Source organism: Cynocephalus volans, chromosome X, assembly GCF_027409185.1.
Source record: "Cynocephalus volans isolate mCynVol1 chromosome X, mCynVol1.pri, whole genome shotgun sequence".
Classification (NCBI taxonomy): domain Eukaryota; kingdom Metazoa; phylum Chordata; class Mammalia; order Dermoptera; family Cynocephalidae; genus Cynocephalus; species Cynocephalus volans.
In genome coordinates, this window is record NC_084478.1 from 21,017,807 (window position 1) to 21,038,269 (window position 20,463).

Consider the following 20,463-nt stretch of genomic DNA (forward strand, 5'->3'; position numbering starts at 1 on the left):
AAATAATTATTTCAACATATAATACATTTGAATCTTAATCATAAACTACGGTGCCCATATTAATACACTAACAAAAATAAAGGTGATTTATAAAGGTGGTAGAATTTGATACAATATCACTTATTCAAGTCCTTAGAGAAAGAGTTGCTTTTATACTGTCTATTGTCAGCATCCACTTAAACATATTTCTTAATTTTATACATCACATACTAGAATATCTCAGTACGGCATCTTTTTAAAAGGATTCCATTCTTAGATGGTGCCATAATTCCAAAATCAAATGGCTTTTTCACACTAACTAATCATGTATAGTATTGAAAGTATGCATATGTATATACTATTATTGTAGAAATAAATTCAGTTAGTTTCTTAATGCTTCTTATTATTTTTTTGTTTTCATTCTTTAAGGGCCACCAGCTGGAACCTGGGAAGTCAAGTAACTTACTGTTACAAACCAGCCTCTATGCCCCCAACCCACCCCCACCCCAGGGGTTCATTCATTACATTCAAGTCAACATTTCTGTTATATGAATAGTTCCCTTGTTGGAGTCACTGTGTAATCTTCATTTTCATTAACAATGACTGTTCATCTTTATAATGATTTTATTGCCTAAACCTGTGGGATTAATAACGGCAGGTACTTGAAGAGCTCACTATTTTTATCAATGACAAATAGCAAAAATTCTTTTCATGTTAGTCCCTTATTAGTTCTGTTTCCTTAGATAAGTGTGAAAACCACTTTAATGTTGTTTATTAAATTTTACTCCTTAAACTGCAATTACTTAAAAAACAGGCCCAAACAATTCCACTAGATTTTACAGTAGGAGTCCTTGTCATACATTTCTTAATGAATAATTTATTTCATTTTATTTTTCTGCCTCATACATAAGAGAATATCAAGAGCAAACATGACATAGGGAGTTGTTTAAATTATTAGTGTTCTCAACATTTTGTTGGCTGAATTTGATTAGGGAATGGAAACTAAATCAGAGTTTATATTTCAATGTATTTGCATTGTCCTGGCATTACGAGAATGCATGTACATTCCTTAGGCCATGGCACAAATGCCCTCATTAGCAAATCCAAGTGAAAAAAAATCAGATTGGAACGAATATGGAATAAGGAAGAGCATAAACAGAGTTTCACATTCTCTTATTTCTTTAATGTCTCCCTTATTTATCGCTTCTTGAGCTGTTACAAGGTAATGGAGAATATGTTCAAAGCCATTAATAGAATAGGCTGATAGTAAAGCAGCACTTCAAGAAAAGTGGAGGTAAATCCAGTCCCGTTATACGAGATGGGTCAGTGATAAGAGAGAATGCCCTCTGCCCACAGAAAAAGACGACTCGCATTTCTTGCTATAGCAGAGACTGTTCCAATCATTTCTGTTTCCTGCAAGAGTTTCTGTAATGATTTGTATATTTCTCTCCAATGTTTGTTATAATTCTCCAATGAAACCAACTCTGCTTAAAGTTTGATTGGGAAAATAATTATTGGTACAATTTATTTAGTAGTTATAGAACTATGAGGTCAGTTTTGGTATCTTTTTGGAATTTGCCAATTTCACCTAAATTTCCCAATTTACTGTCATAGGGTTATTCTTGGTATCATCTCATACTTTTTTTTTTTTTTTGTATCTCATCGATTTGTATGGATATTCTTATCTGTAATTCTTGTACGTATTATGTCTTATTTCTTTGTTTTTCTGGTTATTTAACTAATATTTGTGTTATTGATTATCTCCTAGTCTATATTATTCCCTTTCTTCTCCTGTTTTGGGTATAGCATGGTTTGCAATGATCTATTTTTCTTATTATTTTAGTATCTTTATTATCAGTATAATTTATTATTATTGAAGTACTATCTGCTACCCCTTGTAATACTGGTTTTGATCTACAGATAATTTTAAATGGCATTATTTCAAACATAGTGAGGAAGTTAGTTATCTTTTAATAATGATTTTTAAAACAGTGTGTACTGATAAGAGAAGAAGCTCCGTATGTTTTTTTTTTTTGATATTAATTGAAATTTGTTTTATGATCATATGGCCAACTTTTGTAAGTTTATAATATGTGCTTGACAAGACCATGTGCTCTATAATTCTTCCTCAAGGTCAAAAAGATAATGGAAGAAAACCCAATTTTTAAAATGGGCAAGGAGTGGAAAAGTCACTTCACAAAAAAGGAGACATGAAGAGCCAATAAAAGAATATGGTTTCTAAAAATTAATATAAGTGGTATGCTTCTAAATACTTAAACACTCAACGGAATGGCATAAATTTAAATTCCGTTCTGTTCAAGTTTCCACTGTTTCTGTTCAAATAATAGTTTTTTGTCTAATTGGTGCTCTTTTCTATGTATCTATCCTCCTTGGACTTTATAGACATTTCCTATCTTTTTTTTATTTGTACATATTTATGGGGTACAGAGTTGACTATCAGTATTTGTGTACAGCGTGTGATGATTAAATCAATATTATTAGCATGTTCATCATTATAAATAGTAATTGTTCTTTGTATCCCCGACCCAATTACTCCCTGATCCCCCTTCCCCTCTCCCTTTCACACCTCTAAGTCTGCTCCCTCCTTCTGAAAGCTCAATGTTTTATTGTGGTCTTCCTTTCCTTCTTTCTTTGTTTCTTAGCTCCCACTTATAAGTGAGATATTTCTCTTTCTGTGCCTGACTTATTTCACTTAACATTATTTTCTCCAAGCTCATCCACGTTCCTGTGAATGGCAGAATTTCATTCTTTTTATGGCTAATAGAATTCTACTGTGTACATATACCACATATTCCTTACCTGGTTGTCCATTGATGGGCATATAGGTAGGTTCATTATTTTGGTTATTGTAAATAGAGCTGCAATGAAAATGGGAGTTCAGGTATCCCTTCAAACGTGATGATTTCCACTCCTTTGGATGAATACCCAACATTGGAATTGCTGCATAGTATGTAGTTCTATCTGTAGTTGTTTGAGAAACCTCCATGCAATTTTCCATAGTGGCTGCACTAATTGACTCTCCTACCTCCAGTGTAGAAGAGTTGCCTTTTCTATACATCCTCTCCAGCATTTGCTGTTCTCAGTATTTTTGATAATAGCCAGTCTATCTGGGGTGAAATGATATCTGAACGTGGTTTTTATTTGCATTTCCCTGATGATTAGTCATGTCGAGCATTCTTTCATGTGTCTGTTGTCCATTTGTATGTCGTCCTTTGAAAAATGTCCATTCAACTCCTTAGCCCATTTTTTTCATTGGATTATTAGGGGTTTTTTTGTTTCTTTGTATGTTTTTGTTTTTTTACTGTGAAGTTCTTTGAGTTCCTTGTATATTATGGATATTAATCCCTTGTTGGATGTGTAGTTTGCAAATATATTCTCCCATTCTTTAAGATGTCTTTTTGCTCTGTTTTACTGTTTCTTTGCTCTCCAGAAAGTCCTCAGTTTGATATAATCCCCCTTATTTTTGGTTGTTCTTGTTGCCTGTTCTTTTGGGGGCTTATTCATGAAGACTTTGCCCAAACCAACTTCCGGAAGTGTTTCCCCTATGTTTTCTTCTAGGAGTTTTAAAGTTTCAAGTCCTATACTTAAGTCTGTAATCCATACTTAGTTTACTTTGCTATATGATGAGAGGTATGGGTCTAGTTTCATTCTTCTACATATGGATATCCAGGTTTCCCTGCAGCACTTACGGGAGAGGCTGTCTTTTCCCCAATGTATTTCCTTTGTACCTTTGTCAAAGATCAGTTGGATGTAAGCACCTATTTTTATGTTGATTTTTGAAAATTCCCTGCCATTGCATCTTCAAAATTTTTTTGGTCAAATATTTATTTTTTTCTCCTTTGGAGCTCCCATTACAATAATGGTGGGATTTTTTCTTGCATGCTATTTATCTTACCCTTTCTTCTGTATTTTTCAATTATTTTTTTGTCGGGTCTGCCACCGGCCGACTCGAACAGCCCTAGCATTGTTGCTTTTGTTGGACGAGCGAATGGCCCGGGATTCCCCTTTCCCTCCTGTCCCCTTTGGAAGGAGACGGGGTAAGAGAGCCATGAAGAGAGGTGAGCACACCGCCAGCCCCCCAAAAACAGCCCGGTTAAAAGACACTCAGACCCTGCGGGGGTTCTGTCGAGCAGTTCCGTTTATTATCACACAAGCACTTGCTTTTAAAGGCAAATGGGGAAGGGAGGTTTTCTACATAATCTTATCAGCCTAAAGGTCAAGAGAGCATGCATCCTGTCTCAATGCCTAGCTATTGCAACCTTGAGCGCGGAAGCGCATATTTGGCCAATAAGGGCTAAGGCAAGGTTCCCGCAGACACCCCCACCCTACTTACTCCCGGCGCACTATCTTACGCTGCCACTTTAATACGCCCTTGTGGGCCCATAATGGCGTCACTTGTAATGTCACTTAAGGTAGCGTTAGTTTTTAAAGCCCAACATTTTTTGTCTCTCTAAGGTTCTTTCTTTCAGTTTTGTTTGGTTTTAGAATTTCTAATTTGTTCTTTTAAGAAGCTGCTCTGTTACTTAGATGTGGTCTTTAGTTCTCTGCCAGAAAACAGAATACTCTGTAACTACTATAAGAGGAATCAGATTAGTAACACAACATTAAATGTATTACTGAATAACTGGAAGTGCTGAAATATAGGAAATGGCTGAATCTCAAAGCCACAAAGCAGAAATGGGCCAACAAGGAGACTTCAGACCCTGCCAAGGTCAGGCACCCAGAATTAGGAAGCTTCCTATCAAATGGGAAGCTAGAACTCCATATGACTGCCAGTTCTCAAGCCAGGCTTGCTCTGCCATAACCTGGAAATCACTGCTACAGCTGCTGTTTCCAGAACTCTGATGCCTTTGTCATAACCTATCAGCAGTTCTTAACTGTTTTATTCTCGGTACTTTTTTACACTCAAAAAATACTGGATATCCACAAAGTACTTTATTTATATGGATTGTATCTATTATTATTTATATACTATTGATATCAAAATTAAAACTGAGAAATTGTGTAATTTTTTAATCAATTTATTTAAAAATAGCAATGGTAAACCTACTACATGTTCACAACATTAAAATGTGTTTATGAAAATAGTTTTCAACAGGATCATTTAAGAAGTAAAAAATAGCCTTTTCGACAAATGGTCTTGGGACAGCTGTATAGCAGCACACAAAAAATAAAGTTAGACTCTCACCTAAAATCACATATAAAAGTTAAGTAACAATAAATGGCCTAAACGTAAAAGCCAAAACTATAAACCTGACAGAACAAAACTTATGGGTAATTTTTCTGTCCTTGGACTTGGCTTCCAAGACACACAAAAAGCACAGAGGAAAAATAGATAATTTGGACTTCACCAAAATTGAAAACTTTTTTGCACCCAAGGATATTATGAAGGGTAAAAAGACAACAGACAGAATACAAGGACATATTTGAAATCATATATCTGATAAGGGACTTATACCTAGAATGTATAAATAACTAACTCTTAAGACAATAATTAGAATGATAAATAACGCAAATCAAAAATGAGCAAATGATTTAACTGACATTTTTTCACAGAAGATAAATAAATGGCCAATAAGTTTAACATCATTAGTCACCAGGGAAATAAAAATTAAAATACTAATGAGATACCACTTCACACTGCTAGGATGGCTATAATAAAAACGTCAGACAATAACAAGGGTGGAAGGATGCAGAAAAACTGAAACCCTCATTAACTGCAATTGTAATGCAAAATAATGCAGCCACTTTGGAAAACAGTCTGGCAGTTCGAACATTTGACCCAGCAATTCCACTCCTAGGTTTACTTACAAGAGAAATGAAAACACAAAAACTTGTACACAGATCTTCATAGCATTATTCATAATAGTCCAAAAGTACAGTAAAAACAACCGATTGTCCATCAACTGATGAAAAGACAAAAAGTGTTCTATTAATATAATGGAATAGTATTTGGCCATAAAAAAGAATGAGGTGCTGATACATGCTGTAACCTGGATAAACATTGAAAACAGTATGCTAAGTGAAAGAAGCCACTCACCAAAAATCACATATTGTGTGATACCATTTACACAAAAGGCCCAAAATAGACAAATACGAGAGAAAGAAAGCAGATTAGTGGTCGTTTAGGGCTGGGGATGAGGGGTTGGAGCTACAAGGTGATATGGAAGAATAGGCTTTCTTTTTGAGGTGATGAAAATGTTCTCAAATGTTCTAAAGTTTATTGTATTGATGGTTGTACAACTCTGTGAATGTACGAAAAACCATTAAATTGTACTCTTTACATTGGTGTGTTGTATGGCATATAAATTATATCTCAATAAAGCTATTAAAAAAATAACTTGTAGGGCCGAGCCCGTGGTACACTTGGGAGAGTGCAGCGCTGGGAGCGCAGCGACGCTCCCGCTGCGGGTTCGGATCCTATATAGGAATGGCTGGTGCACTCACTGGCTGAGTGCCGGTCACGAAAAAGACAAAAAAAATAAATAAATAAAAAATAAAAAAATAAAAATAACTTGTAGAAACTGAGAGCACAAACAGGGGGTATGCATCAACTGTATTATTTGAGTTTAATATGATGGCTTCTTGGGGCTTCATGTAAATTTGCACTTTGATTAGCAAGTGCTTTGTGATATTGAATCCAGAAGGCAAATGATGCACTCACTATGGATATAGAGGCAGACCGACCTGTCCTTTATGGATAGGTCCATCTCAATTTATGCAAACCTCAGACCATGAAGCATTAGTTTCACTGTGATGGTGCTAACATGTTGTCCTTCTGTTTAAGTATTTGGTATTTTCAGTAATAGGCAAGTAATATCACATGGTACAACCATTGTCTTGGCTCATTTAATCATTGTGACCATGTTTTCAACAAAGCAAAATTGCAAATAGTATCAAACACAAGCATATTAGTTTTACATCTGCCTTCATTTCTAAAAAATGAGTGCTGTACCAAAATTACATTTACCTTTTCTTCAAGAAGAACCATGTCTAGTCCTGCAATTGTCTAAAATACCAATATGGAGAGGTGCTAAGATATTTATATTTTGGTACTTAGTGAAAAAAATATTAGTAACCTCCAACTTGGAAACAAATAAGCCCTTTATACTTGTTAATAAAAAAGAGTAATTGCTGGCTTTGATCACAGTATTTAAATTTGCCAAAGAAGTAATAGGACCGTTTACGTTCCTCAAGGTGATGCTTTCTATGAGGAATTTTCAAGCTCTACAGCTCATGTGTCATAAATAGGCAATCCTCGTGTAGTTAAAAAACAATTCACTGAACTTGTCTTTTGGCTACTGCATGTTATATACATACAAAGCACTGGAATAAATCTGTGCACCAGTCTAATGACAGAGCACCACGATGAGTTATGAGTTGGCAAAAATATTTTAAAGGAGATTCAGTAATGTGTGTGTTGTGGGGGATGAGACAGAGAGAGAGAGTATTATTTGATCTAAACTTGCTGATACTTTCAAATAATCTTAAACGTAACAGTTGTAAAATAATAGCTAATGACTCAATGAAAAGGGCATACAAATTTTCAAAGACTACTTTGAAGAGATTAAATTTAATTTTAATTTTAAAACATAAGTATTGTTTTAAAATACTAACATATTGGAAAAAAATACATAAATAACTACAGGATATATCACTTTTCTTTTTGTATATCACAGCTCATATAGGTTGATACCTAATTCTGGAAACGTGGATAATTTGTATTCAGAAGGAAAGGTGAGTTCAGTAAATCAGAAAAAGACCAAACAATTGTAGCGGTGACATAACTCAAGGAAAGGAGAAAATAATCAAATTAAAGAAAACTTAAATTGTATAAAATGACCAATTATAGTGTGTGGACAACATTTAAAGAAGAATTAAATGGAAAATTACGAGCATTATTTGAATGAATTATTCATAGTTTGTTATTAAAATAGAATTTTAAAAATATGCAGTAAGACAACTAAGTCTATCATAGCAAGAATGCATGTACAATAAACTCATATAATCTGTATTTTGGACCAGTTTTTTATTGTTTGTTGTCAATTTGTAGTCTTGATGTCAATTCAGATGACAAAAATAGCATTTACAGATATAGCCATATTCATCAGCATCAGGATTTATTGGGAATTACTACTACTTTACATTGCTTATTGCCTTCAAAAAGAAAAAAATACATTAGCATTTTATGGTTTTGTATATAAGAATATATTAGTTGGAAAATGTGTCACTTTGGATTCAGGTGGGATGGAAAAGAATTTAAAAAAATTTGCACCTGGTATAAGTATGTTCTTAATTTGAGTAAGGATAGTAATACAATTTGAGTCTTCAGACATTGTAATTTGTCAAGAATTTTGGCCCTTATATTAAAACCAAACTAAACAAAAACCTGCTGACCATAGTATGGGACACAAAATATGAAATTTTACAGTCCAGTGATTTTACACTGGATTAGGTTGAATGATCTTCACAACAATTATAGATCATAGTTTTAGAGGGTCTAGATTATTTTATTTCAGTGAAGTTTGAGTAATTGCTCTGTTTCAGGCACTATGTGAAGTGTTCACATACAATGAAAACTTAGATATAATCCTTGTCCTTTAGGAAAGAATTTTAAATACATTCATATAAACTCAAACTTTATTTTAAAAGCACACTAATTCCCTCATACCTTGTATTACAGTAGTAGTGAAGCACAATTAATGCATCTAAAATTCTGGGACTTTCAGTGTGTTCATGAATGACTTCTGCATTTCACACTTTTTTTCAACCTGCTGAAAGCCTGTACTACGTAGCTATTGCTACAATAATGATTTATAATAAATGTGTCAATTTATCAGTAGCTTAAAGTTTGGCTGATCTAGGCTTTGCTTAGCTAGTAGCTAGTAGCTCAACTGTGTCGGGCTTTAAAAACTAACGCCACCTTAAGTGACATTACAAGTGGCACCATTATGGGCCCACAAGGGTGTAATTAACGTGGCAGCCTAAGATGGCACCAGGAGGAAGTAGGGTGGGAGTGTCTGCAGGAACCTTGCCTTAGCCCTTACTGGCCAAATACGTGCTTCTGCTCTCGTGAACACTGTGTGGTTGCAATAGGTAGGCATTGAGACAGGACGCATGCTCTTGACCTTTAAGCTGATAAGATTATGTAAAAAACCTCCCTTCCCCATTTGCCTTTAAAAGCAAGTGCTTGTGTGATAATAAACGGAACTGCTCCACAGAACCCCCTCTGCGTCTGAGTGTCCTTTAACCGGGCTGGTTGGGGCCGGCAGCTGTGCTCACCTCTCTTCACGGCTCTCTTCCCCTGTCTCCTTCCAAAGGGAAAGGAGGGAAAGAGGAATCCAGGCCATTTGCTCGCCCACCAAAAGCAACGAGGCTAGGGCTGTTCGGGTTGGCTGGTGGCGGGCCTGACAAACTGGACTTGGCTCCAGATAATAAACCAATTTTAAGTATGCTCCATGTGTCTCATTCTGGAACCCCAGATGAAGGTGTAGTGGATACTTAGGGCATTTTTTCTGGTCGGGATGACAGAAGTGCCAAGAGGGACAAGCCAAACTGTGATAGAGTATTTCAAGCCTTTGCATACATCACATCAGCTAATATTCCATTGGCCAAAGCAAAACACATTCATTAGAGTTACAACAGATGCATTATTTGTCCTTTTTAAAGTCCTACATAATTGTTATAAACAATTTGGAGTAGGTATATCATATGAAGAAAAATAAAGATATTAATAACTAGATAACCTCTATAATCTTTATGTATTTCCTTCCAATTTTTTACAGTATAGATGTTTAAAATCTGAAAAATGTTTGAATTATATACAACTATATATGTGTGCATATACGCATTACTTGATTAATGCAAAATAACACTTTTGAAATGACTTTTAGTGTTTCATAAATTAAATAGTAATATGAATGTTTTGCTTAACTTACAGAAGCATTTAAAATATACTATATAAACTGTACTTAAGTTTTCAGTAAAATTAGAAAGATATTGCCTATTCCAATATGAACAATTCTTCACAAAGTGTTCTTGTATCACCAGACTGAAGTAATATTCAAGAGAGTGTAATTAAATGTGATTTTTATTGGAATTACCAAAAACCACTATATAATGAACATTCTAATTTATTGCACTTTCCTCTAAAACATTTGAACATACTAAACAAATAAGCAACATACTAACCAAGAATAATTGCATTCCTATTTGTTGTTTTAAAGTACTTATTCCTTGGCCATTCAAGCCTATCAGCATATTTTCAATCTAATGAACCAAGGTCAAGTCAAATGCACTCTAGAGATATTTTTTAATGGAATTTTCAAGCAGTCCATGCCACTGTACACTAAACTAAACGATTTAATGATCAGTACATATAGAGTATATATTATGTAATTTCAGAGAGCTTTGGAAATGCAGAGGCACTTTTTAAATGCTGAGTAGTATCTTTGGTCATTCTTTCTGAAGAGAGATGGAAAAAAAATCATTTTGCCAACTTTTTTTCCCAGTAAGACAATGTACAGACAAATTGTAAGTGTAAATTTAATTCTTCCAGTAATTATTTCAATATGCTTAAAAGCATGTATAGAAACATTCAACGGACAGTGAGCAAAACAAGATGGAGTGGCTGGATGAACTTGGCTGTCATTAATTTGTTAACAGTTGTGCACACATCAATATTTTTAAATTATATTGTGGAAGGCAATCCATCCATTGATTAACTTATGAATGAGGCATTACATTTAAGGGGATTTTATTTTGTTATTAAAGTATATTAAAGCAGAATTACTAAGCTATTAACTATTTTGTAAGTGATGCCACATTATAAACAAAGTTGCCCTGAGTCATTTTAATAATATGGCAAGAATACTGTAGTATTTCTCACAATGAAGTTTGCTGTTGAACACAGTCATCATTCTATCCTCGAAATAATTTTCCTCCTATATTCTATCATGTTTACTGTGTTATATTTCTAGATTTCTTTTTCCAGTGCTTCTTTCTGTATCTCATTTTTGACTCTTCTCATTTCCCTAACATATTAATCGTGGCTTTAAAAGGCAGTGTTCTCTTTGTATTCCCTAAGTCTCTCACTGGAATATTTTTATGGATTATCCTTATTTTATTTACCAAGTATATACAGATAATAACTAACTTAGTCTCCTATCCTAGACTCTTTCAATGACTTATATTTGATTTCCAACTTTTGTTTTGTCCCTTACCAATTAGTTCACCACTAATTTTCACAAATTCTTTTTTTTCCATATATATCATGATTTATTTAAGTCTTCTTTAATTTTCACAGAAACATTGCCTAGTTTTAATGTACATAATTTGGACATATTTTATTAAGCTTTTTCTACGTATTTGATATTTTTGGTTCAATTGTAAATGGTATTGAATTTAAATTTTTATTTTATCTATCTATCTATCTATTTAATTATTATTTTATTTATATATTGGTAAAGAACAATCTTAACTTTCATATGGAACAACTAAAGACCCCAAATAGCCAAAGCAATCCAAACCAAAAATAAATAAATAAACAAAGCCTGAAGCATAACACTACCTGACTTAAATTAAACTACAAAGCTATAGCAACCAAAACAGTGTGGTACTGGCCTAAAACTAGACACTCAGACCAGTGGAGCAGAATAGAGAACCCAGAAATCACCCCTAAGGTTTACAGCCATCTGATATTTGACAAAGGCAACAAAAACATACACTGGGGAAAACAATGCCTCTTCAACAAGTGGTGCTGGGAAACTTGGATATCCATATGCAGAGGAATGAAACTAGACATGCACCTCTCACTATATACTAAAATCAACTCAAAATTGATTAAACACTTGAGTATAAGACCTGAAACTATAAAATCACTAAGGGAAAAATATAAGTGAAACACTTCAGGAATTAGGTCTGGGCACAGAATTTAAGCTTCAAAAATTTATTTGCAGTATCTCATATATCTATTCTCTCCTCTCTAATATCTATTTCTGTAGCCCTAAGTAAGATAGGTAAGATCTATTGCTCTTGACAATGATATTCAATAGAATTTCTGCAATGATAGAAATATTCTATACCTGCGTTGTTCAATAAGGTAGCCAATGGGGAGACATTGAACATTTTAAAAGTGCTCAGTGCAATTGAGAAACTAAAATTTAGTTTAATTTTAATAAGCTTTAAATTTGAATAAGCACATGTGGCTAGTAGCTACTATATTGGACAGCACAGTGCTAGGATATTTTCTGTAGTCTGAATTGATCTTAGAAGTTCCAGGATAAATATCTTCCAATCTATTCTTAAATACAGATAAGTGTACATTTTCCTCTGCTGCTTAAAGATTATCAATGCCTAATTCTATGCTACTACTTAGTCCATATTTCATAGGCTCACTTTTGAAGTTCACTTTGATTTGCCTCCATCACACTTTTCCAGTCATTTATATTAATCTCATTCTTATATGCTCTAATCTATCTAAATAGAATTATCTTTATTCTGGCGTCATAGTTTATGCTTCCTCAATACTCATAATTTAACTCGTATAGTATTCCCTTCTAAAAATCCTTTGCCCAAACTGCATTTCCAAATCATCTTAGCTGAGTGTCAGCTTAAGTTGCCAATTATTTCAGGAAGCTTTTCCCAGTTTCCCCTACTATAGGCCAGCTCTCTCTTCATTGCAGCACTTTAGTTACCTCTCTTTATTTACTCTTGACATATATGTTTTTAAATAAGTTTATAAGCTCTTTGAGGTCATGTTCCTATCTGATTTATTCCATGCTTTTTAGTTTTTGGTCCACTATCTGGCACATAGAACATCCAAAATAACTGATTATAGAATGAATGGATTAGCAAAACAACACAGTGTTTGCATAAAAATAGACACAGGTACCAATGGAACAGAATATAGAACCCAGAAATAAATCCACATATATATAGCCAGCTGATCTTTGACAAAGGCACCAATAACATGCATTGGGGAAAAATAGCCTTTCAATAAACGGTGCAGGAAAAATTAGATATCCATATGCAGAAGAAAGGAACTAGAATCCTATCTCTCACCATTAACCAAAATCAACTCAAAATGGATCAAAGACTTAAATGTAAGACTTGAAACAATAAAACTAGTAGAAAAAAACATAAGGGAAAAACTCCAAGACATTCATCTGGGCAAAAATGTTATGGAGATGATTTCTAAAGCACAGGCAACAAAAGCATAAATAAACATATGGAACCACATTGAACTAAAAAGCTTTTGCACAGCAAAAGAAAAAATCAACAGAGCAAAGAGGCAATCAGCAGAGTGGGAGAAATTATTCGCAACCTATTCATCCAACAAGGGATTAATATCCAGAATACACAAGGAACTTAAATAACTCAACAGCAAAAAAGCATTCTGATTTTAAAAATGGGCAAATGACTTGAATAGACAATTCTCAAAAGAAAATATACAAGTTGCCAACAGGTGTATGAAAAAATGCTCAACATCACTAATCATCAGGCAGATGCAAATCAAAACCACAATGACATATCAGCTAGTTAGAATGGTTATTATTAAACACACACACACACAAAAAATGTGGTAAGCGTGCAGAGAAAAGGGAATTCATATACTCTTGGTGAGAATATAAATTAGTACAACCATTATGGAAAACACTATGGAGCTTCCTCAAAAAAATGAAAATAGTGCTACCATATGATCCAGCAATCCCACTGCTGGGTATTTATCCAAAGGAAAGGAAATTAGCTTACTAAAGAGATGTCTGCACCCCTATGTTTCTCACAGCACTATTTACAATAGCCAAGATATGGAATCAACCTAGGTGCCCAACAAAAGATGAATGGATAAAGAAAATGTGATATATACGCACAAGGAACACTACTCAGTCACGAAAAGGATTGAAACCCTGTCATTTATGGCAACGTGGATGAGCCTGGAAGACATTATGTTAAGTGAAATAAGTCAGACACAGAAAGAAAAATACAGCATGTTCTCACTCATATGTGGGAGCTAATAAATAAATAAATAAATAAGTAACTTTTAGAAAAAAATGAATGTATTAAATAACAAATAATGAATGTGAACCTTTGAACTTGAAACACTTTTCATCAGTAGAACATTCCAAGTAAAGGTTATTAAGCCATTAGTTAAATACAAATTTATAAATGGCTACATCCCATATATGGAGACATGTTATATACATACTCCCAAATATGTAAATAATCTCTTCCGGTATATCTTAATGGTTTGCATTTTTTATGCAAACTGTTTTATCTTTTTACAGGCATATGTAAGACATATGCCCTACACAAAGTAATTTTTACTTTTTATTTTTCTAGATATTTGTTCACCATTTCACTTCCCTCATGTAAAGCAATCTAAAACACTATAATTGTATGCTACAAAACAAAACAATATGTGAAAATATTTTTCTTAAACCAAAATATTTTGTTAAGTTGAGAAGATGTTTTCCTCCATGAGCATTTGTTTGCCATCTGTATTCATTCCAACGAAACTGTTCATTTCTATTAAGGAAACTTGGATAGTGGGTACCCTACCCTTTGGAAATATTGAATTATGACAGTTGCTAATATATTAAAAATCTGATACTCAACTTAATATTTTGTGTATTCTGAGAAGTTTGTTACTTTCAAGGAAACATTAGTCCCAAATAGCAAATAGGTGTATTGATAGTATAAACACAATCCAAAGAATCTGTAATACAATTTTTCAATAAGAAACATTGCTTAATTTTTTTTAAATTTTTTATTTCAGATATCAGTGATTCCACTGTTAGTAGTACTAAATGACAAACTGCATTAAAGATGGCATTAGGCAGTGTTCGATTGCTAAGGAAGACTCACAGGACCAACTTTGACAAGCTTTACAAATCTACAGTCCATTACATTAAAAGGCTACAATAAGGCAACGCATGAAGTCAGGATAAATATCATAGCAAAAAGCTTCCTCACAGAAAGGGTCTAAAGAATCGAAACAGAAGCTCCCAGTGTCCTCGCTTTGCAAAGACCACACCAGGATGTACCTTTTTTGTCAGATGAGGAACAGAATTTTCTCTCATATCAGTGACTCAGAAAATTGCAGTCCAAGACGGAGTCTCAGCCAGGATTTCTTATACCATGAAGATCATGTAGGCATATTGCTGCTGCACAACCAGCCCTAATGGCACAGCTCTCCAGGTCTTTCACCAAGACCAGGTGCAAATCATCAGTCTTCCTTATCTATAAATAATATTGACATGCAAATCGCCCCAGAACTCCTCAGACCTATAGTTGCATAGCAACACTAGTAGTCAGTGTAGTTTATGTCAGTGCTATCCAAGTACTCTTATTTCAGTAAAAGAACTCAGAACAATTCCACATCTGTGGGAATTAAGTCTCACCTCATAGAAACCAAACAATAGAAGCTCTTTCTTGCAAAACATAAATGTGACAAAGGATTATATACACAAAATACGTCAGGGATGCATTTAAATTAAAAATAAAAAGACAACCCAATGAAAAGGAGGCAAAATCCCAAATATCAAACACACAGACATACCCCCCCCCACACACGCCACCCTCACTAATAATTTAGGAACAGCATTAAATAATACAACACTCATTAGATTGCCAAATTTTTCCAGTGTCTGATAGAAAAGTTTAAGTAAGAATCTGGGAAATCAAAAACCCTTGTATGTTGCCGTGGTAGTATAAGATAGTAAAAGAGCAATTTGTCAAGCTTTCCAATAATTAGGGATGTTTATACTTTAAGACAAGCTATTTAACCTCCAAGAACGTACCCTAGAGAAACTAGAAAACATAACATGGAGAAACATTTGCACAATTATTTAATGCAATGTTCTTTGTAATATTGAAAATTTAGAAACAACATATTGCCTTTGCATACTAGAATAGATCAAAAAATTATACACTTCTTCAGTGAATCACTGAGTAGAGGTTAAGATAAATGATTAAGAACTCATGTATCATGTTACGGTTGTAATGTTATACAACTCCTGAATTGTATATGTGCTATTAACATTAAATTTAAGCACATAAAGTTGCGATACACAAATAAAATTTTGGAAAGATATGCATCACTTAAAGTTTGAAAACAGAAAAATACATACAACGTTATTTTTGAATCCATGCATATGTCATGAAATAGAAAACTAATGTAAGATAAACACCACTTTCTGGATAGTGGGTACCTCTGGAGAGAAACTTAAGAAATGCTCTCAGTGAGGGATCCAACACGATTTATTTCTCCAAAAAGAAAGACTTGTTGTAAGTGTCGCTCAATGGTAACTAAACCATTTGGAAAATCAAACCTGTGCTTCTTAGAATTTGGGCTGTGAAGGGACAGTGACAGGCTCACATCTGAAAAGAATTCTACCAAAATAGACAGGGAGACCATGGAAGTCAAACTGCCCACACACCAAAAGTAAAAATAAATAGTAAAAATTAAAAAAGAAAAGACCTCAGATGGATTGTGTGGACTTTGTGTGAGGAAGCCTGCCTGGGCTCCTTCCTAAAATTACTGTGTCCATTCAAAAATTATTGCCTGGTTGTAGAATATGACCCCAGCCTAGGAACAGGAATTGAGGAAAGTTCTAAGCTGCCAGCCAGATATTTTCAAAGTCAAGGGCAATGAACTTTGATGGCTGCAGATGGAATACATTTCAATAATTCTCACAAACACACAAAAAAGGATTTTATGAAACATTAATCGTCACTAGGATTCTACCATATCCAGAGGGAATCGTCAAGGAAATACATCTGTCATTCAAGGAAAACTCTTCTTGACCATATAGGCTGCCCATTTGAGGAAAGAGAGTGAAGGAAATAAAACAAAAAAATAAAGAAACTTAAGGTGAGACAGAGATGATGAAGATGAAGAACCAGATAATGCCCCAAGGGTGATGCAGGACTGTACTGAGAGAGCCAGCTCATAACTGAATAAGACTGTGGAATTTTCATAGTTATAATGAGCCAAATATTTTAATTATAAAAATGAGACTGTTCTTTGAACTGAATGTGGCCAAAGATCTTTTCCTTATCTAAGAGTGATTGGAAATGTTATGGAATCTGAATGTAATTTTATCCTAGGCAGTGAAAAAAGTTAGCCGTACAGCTTAAAGAAAGGGTCAATTAGAGGAACACCATTTTATATTTGTGCCTTAAGTGATGCTATTTGCATAATAAACAGATTATATGGTTATTTTATGGGAAACAAACGCAGGGCACAAAGGAACATGTATCTTCCATACAGCAGTTGCAATATAGACCCTAATCTTCTCCTCGATGACATGCAAGTGTCATTATGATAAACTAGACGACGGAGGCTGAATTTGGAGAATATATACATTATCGACTACTTGACAGCTCTGATATAATTAGAACTTCCAGAGTTTTTCACATTATTGCACTCATTACTAATAGGTACACATACTAATCCTATGTATTTGTTTTGAGATAAATAGCCAGAAAATGCAACATTAAAAACATGAAGGACAACGGGAGGATCATTTTTATAGCATAGGGACAAAACATGTGTTGACTGAGGTTAATTTTTTCTTTTTTCTAAATCATTTAGATAAACTCCTCCATCCCCAGTGTTTGGGACTCCTTAAGTGAAAAAACTATAATATTTAGTGCTACAATTCTCAGGGTAAGCTTCTATGATTATCACACAGCCCTGAAGTAGAGACAATGCTTATTTGAGTTATTTCGTTGATGCAATAATTACTGCAAAAGGGCCTATTATGTAATATAACATTAGGTGATATCTAAGTGGTCTCTACAAAGCTTGGAAACGCGAAGACCACAAGGTCGTATTGATAACTATTAACATGATATGACATATCAACTGCTCAGTAAAGCCAGAAAGTATGTTCTGCCCATAATATTGAATGATTAGCAGTGGAGGGATCTATATCAAATATCAAATGGGTTCTCAAACTAGGGTCCAGTAAGCACTATACATCCCATATTGCTGCATGTACTGCCTGTTTCTGGCCTTCTAGAGACATGAACTGTGCCCCTGAAGACATTTGACGGTTTATCCAGCACTCTAAGTGACTTTGCCAACCTTTAAAATTGAGTCATCATGCATGCTAGTCTGGAACAGTTTTCTGAGTGTGCATCATACATATACACATACATATTTATTTAAATTTTACACCTGTACTGATGTTCTAATAGATCGTGTTCATTTCAAAACCTATGCAAATAGAAATGTAAAATTTCGGAGCTGGCTGCTTAGCTCAGTTGGTTAGAGCATGGTGCTGATAACACCAAGGTCCAGGGTTTGTTCCTTGAACCCGCCAGCTGTCAAAAATAAAAAGAAAGGAAGAAAGTAATGTAATTTTTTTTTCTTGCTGGCTGGTATGGGGATCGGAACCCTGGACCTTGTTATATATAACACCACACTCTAGCCTAGAAATGTAAATTTTTTGATATGAAGATTAAATAAGCAGTATTTCCACAAAGATATTTACAAGTGTGTTCAGTCAGACTAAACACAATTAAATTCTGGCTTTGAAACTTTGAACTTCTGTTTGAAGTGAAAACAATTGATACAATATTATTAGTGCTTCTGGCGGGACATGGCGTAGGCGGAGCGAAGAGACGTGCTCGGAACGCGGAGGCGGGGCTTTGCTGCGCTCAGGGGCGTGTCAAAGATGGTGGAGCCCGCGGAGGGTAGGGGCGTAGGCAAGTTAGCGCCCAGGCGCATGGCCGCAGCTGGAGGCCGCTGGCGGTGACAGGCGATATGCAGCCAAGTCGGAGAACAGCTGCGGATCCGGGCGCCGGCGGCGTGGAGAGCGCAGCCAGGACAGAGCTCCAGGCTTTGCCGGGGACTGAGGCCTGACTGACGGGGCGTGGCCTGAATCAACGAAATGACGTCTCCAGCGTCTGGGCGTGGCGACGCATAAGGGGCGTGGCCACGGTGGCCGCGCGCAGGAAACACGGGAACCGGAAGCGAACGAGGGGGTTCCGACTCAGCGAAGTCGTTCTGGTAAGGGCGGGGGGCGATGTGGAGCGCGGGCAGCAGGGGTCGTGGCCTGGCAGAGAGCTCTTGGCCCCGTTAGGATTGCTGGGGTCCCGGCGGAGCTTCTCTGAGGAAGGGGGTGGTAGGTGGCCGCGGAGAATAGTCCCTTACTCACTTTAGCCCTTCTCTTCCACTGCGAGCGTCACCAGACACTCTTCTGTCCATTGAAGTGTAGAACAGCTGTCCAGAGACTTTGCAGGATGAGGGGTGCAGTTCCAGATACCGAGGCGCAGCCAGCTGGGACTCCCTCGGGTCTGCATTGTTGATCTTCCTCCTCTGACTATGCCAGGGGTTCTGGAAAGACCCAGGATAGGGCATCAACAGTACAGGTGTGGCCCGTGGACCATCTGAGCTTTCTCCACTCCTCAGTTCCTTCTGTCCTTTAGTGTCCCGCCCCAGAGCTGGAGGAGAGGAACCTCCAAAACTACAAACGTTATTGGTGGCTGGGATTCTATATGACATTCAGCGTTAAATGCTACTGCTCCGATGCTGCTGGGAACACGTTACTGTCAGGATAATTCCCTCTCTTTTGTTTTTGCTGGAAAACTTGAGAAATAAGAGGGGTTAGCGAAGATGCTTACAACTTAATTTGGATAGAATTTGTTCTGTGTCAGCCACTGAAAACCACATTGCTTTCTGCTTCCCCTTCTTTCTTTACTGATAATCTGTCCATCTTCGCTCTGCTATTTAAAACTGTTGCTGCAGTGTGGAGAGTAGTGAGAAGTCTGATGAGAGAAGCTTCCTCTTCACATCTCTCAGAGCAGTCACTGTTCACAGCCGGCCTCACAGTCCCACTGAACCAAAGGTCATCCCACCCACCGTCTCTTCAGGGACCTAGTGAAGAGCTGCACTGTTCTCGAATGTTTTGGAAATGAAAACTCTTCTGTCGGGCTTTCCTCCTTTACTCAGATTTTTTTAAAGTCAATACCTTGGCTAGAATCCACCCAAAGTCTAAAATCAACAAGGGCGTGGTTCTCTGTGAACACCTGCCCTGTTTTCCCTGGACCCAGGCAAAATGCTGCAATGGCTCACAGCTGGAATGCAACAAAGGTTGAGTAAATTGTGAGTGAAGATGAATATTAGGGAAATAATCTGATAGAAAGAGGGAAGTGCATTGTATTTCATTGGCCGCACTAGAGCGGTTAGTTGCAACACACAAATCAGGTATGAAAAACATGGTTTGAAACCTTTGGCAACACTACATTGGGATCATGGTCTCAGGGAAGAAATGGGAGAGAGGAGGAAGCAAAAATTTCTTAAGACATGACAACATAATTTCTAATTTGAATTGCAAGGAATTGCAAGAGGTTGGCTTCCTTTTGAAATCAGAAGGTGAAAAAAATGGAGGATCAATCTGATGACAAGGAATTTTTTAATGTAATTATAACCTTTTGTCAGTACTTTTGCTGTCT

General features: G+C 35.8%; 1 protein-coding gene across 6 annotated transcripts in view; it reads left to right on the forward strand.

Annotated features, from left to right (window-relative positions):
* LOC134366963 (uncharacterized) overlaps positions 1 to 20,463 on the forward strand; it is a 311,090-nt gene that overhangs the window by 282,783 nt on the left and 7,844 nt on the right. Inside the window, exon 1 of one of the 6 annotated variants that reach the window (XR_010022375.1) lies at positions 18,720 to 19,018. The exons of the other annotated variants lie outside the window; for them this stretch is intronic. The gene's annotated coding sequence lies outside the window, so the exon portion shown is untranslated. Of the gene's footprint in view, positions 1 to 18,719; positions 19,019 to 20,463 lie in introns of those variants that run through there. 6 annotated transcript variants of the gene reach the window in all.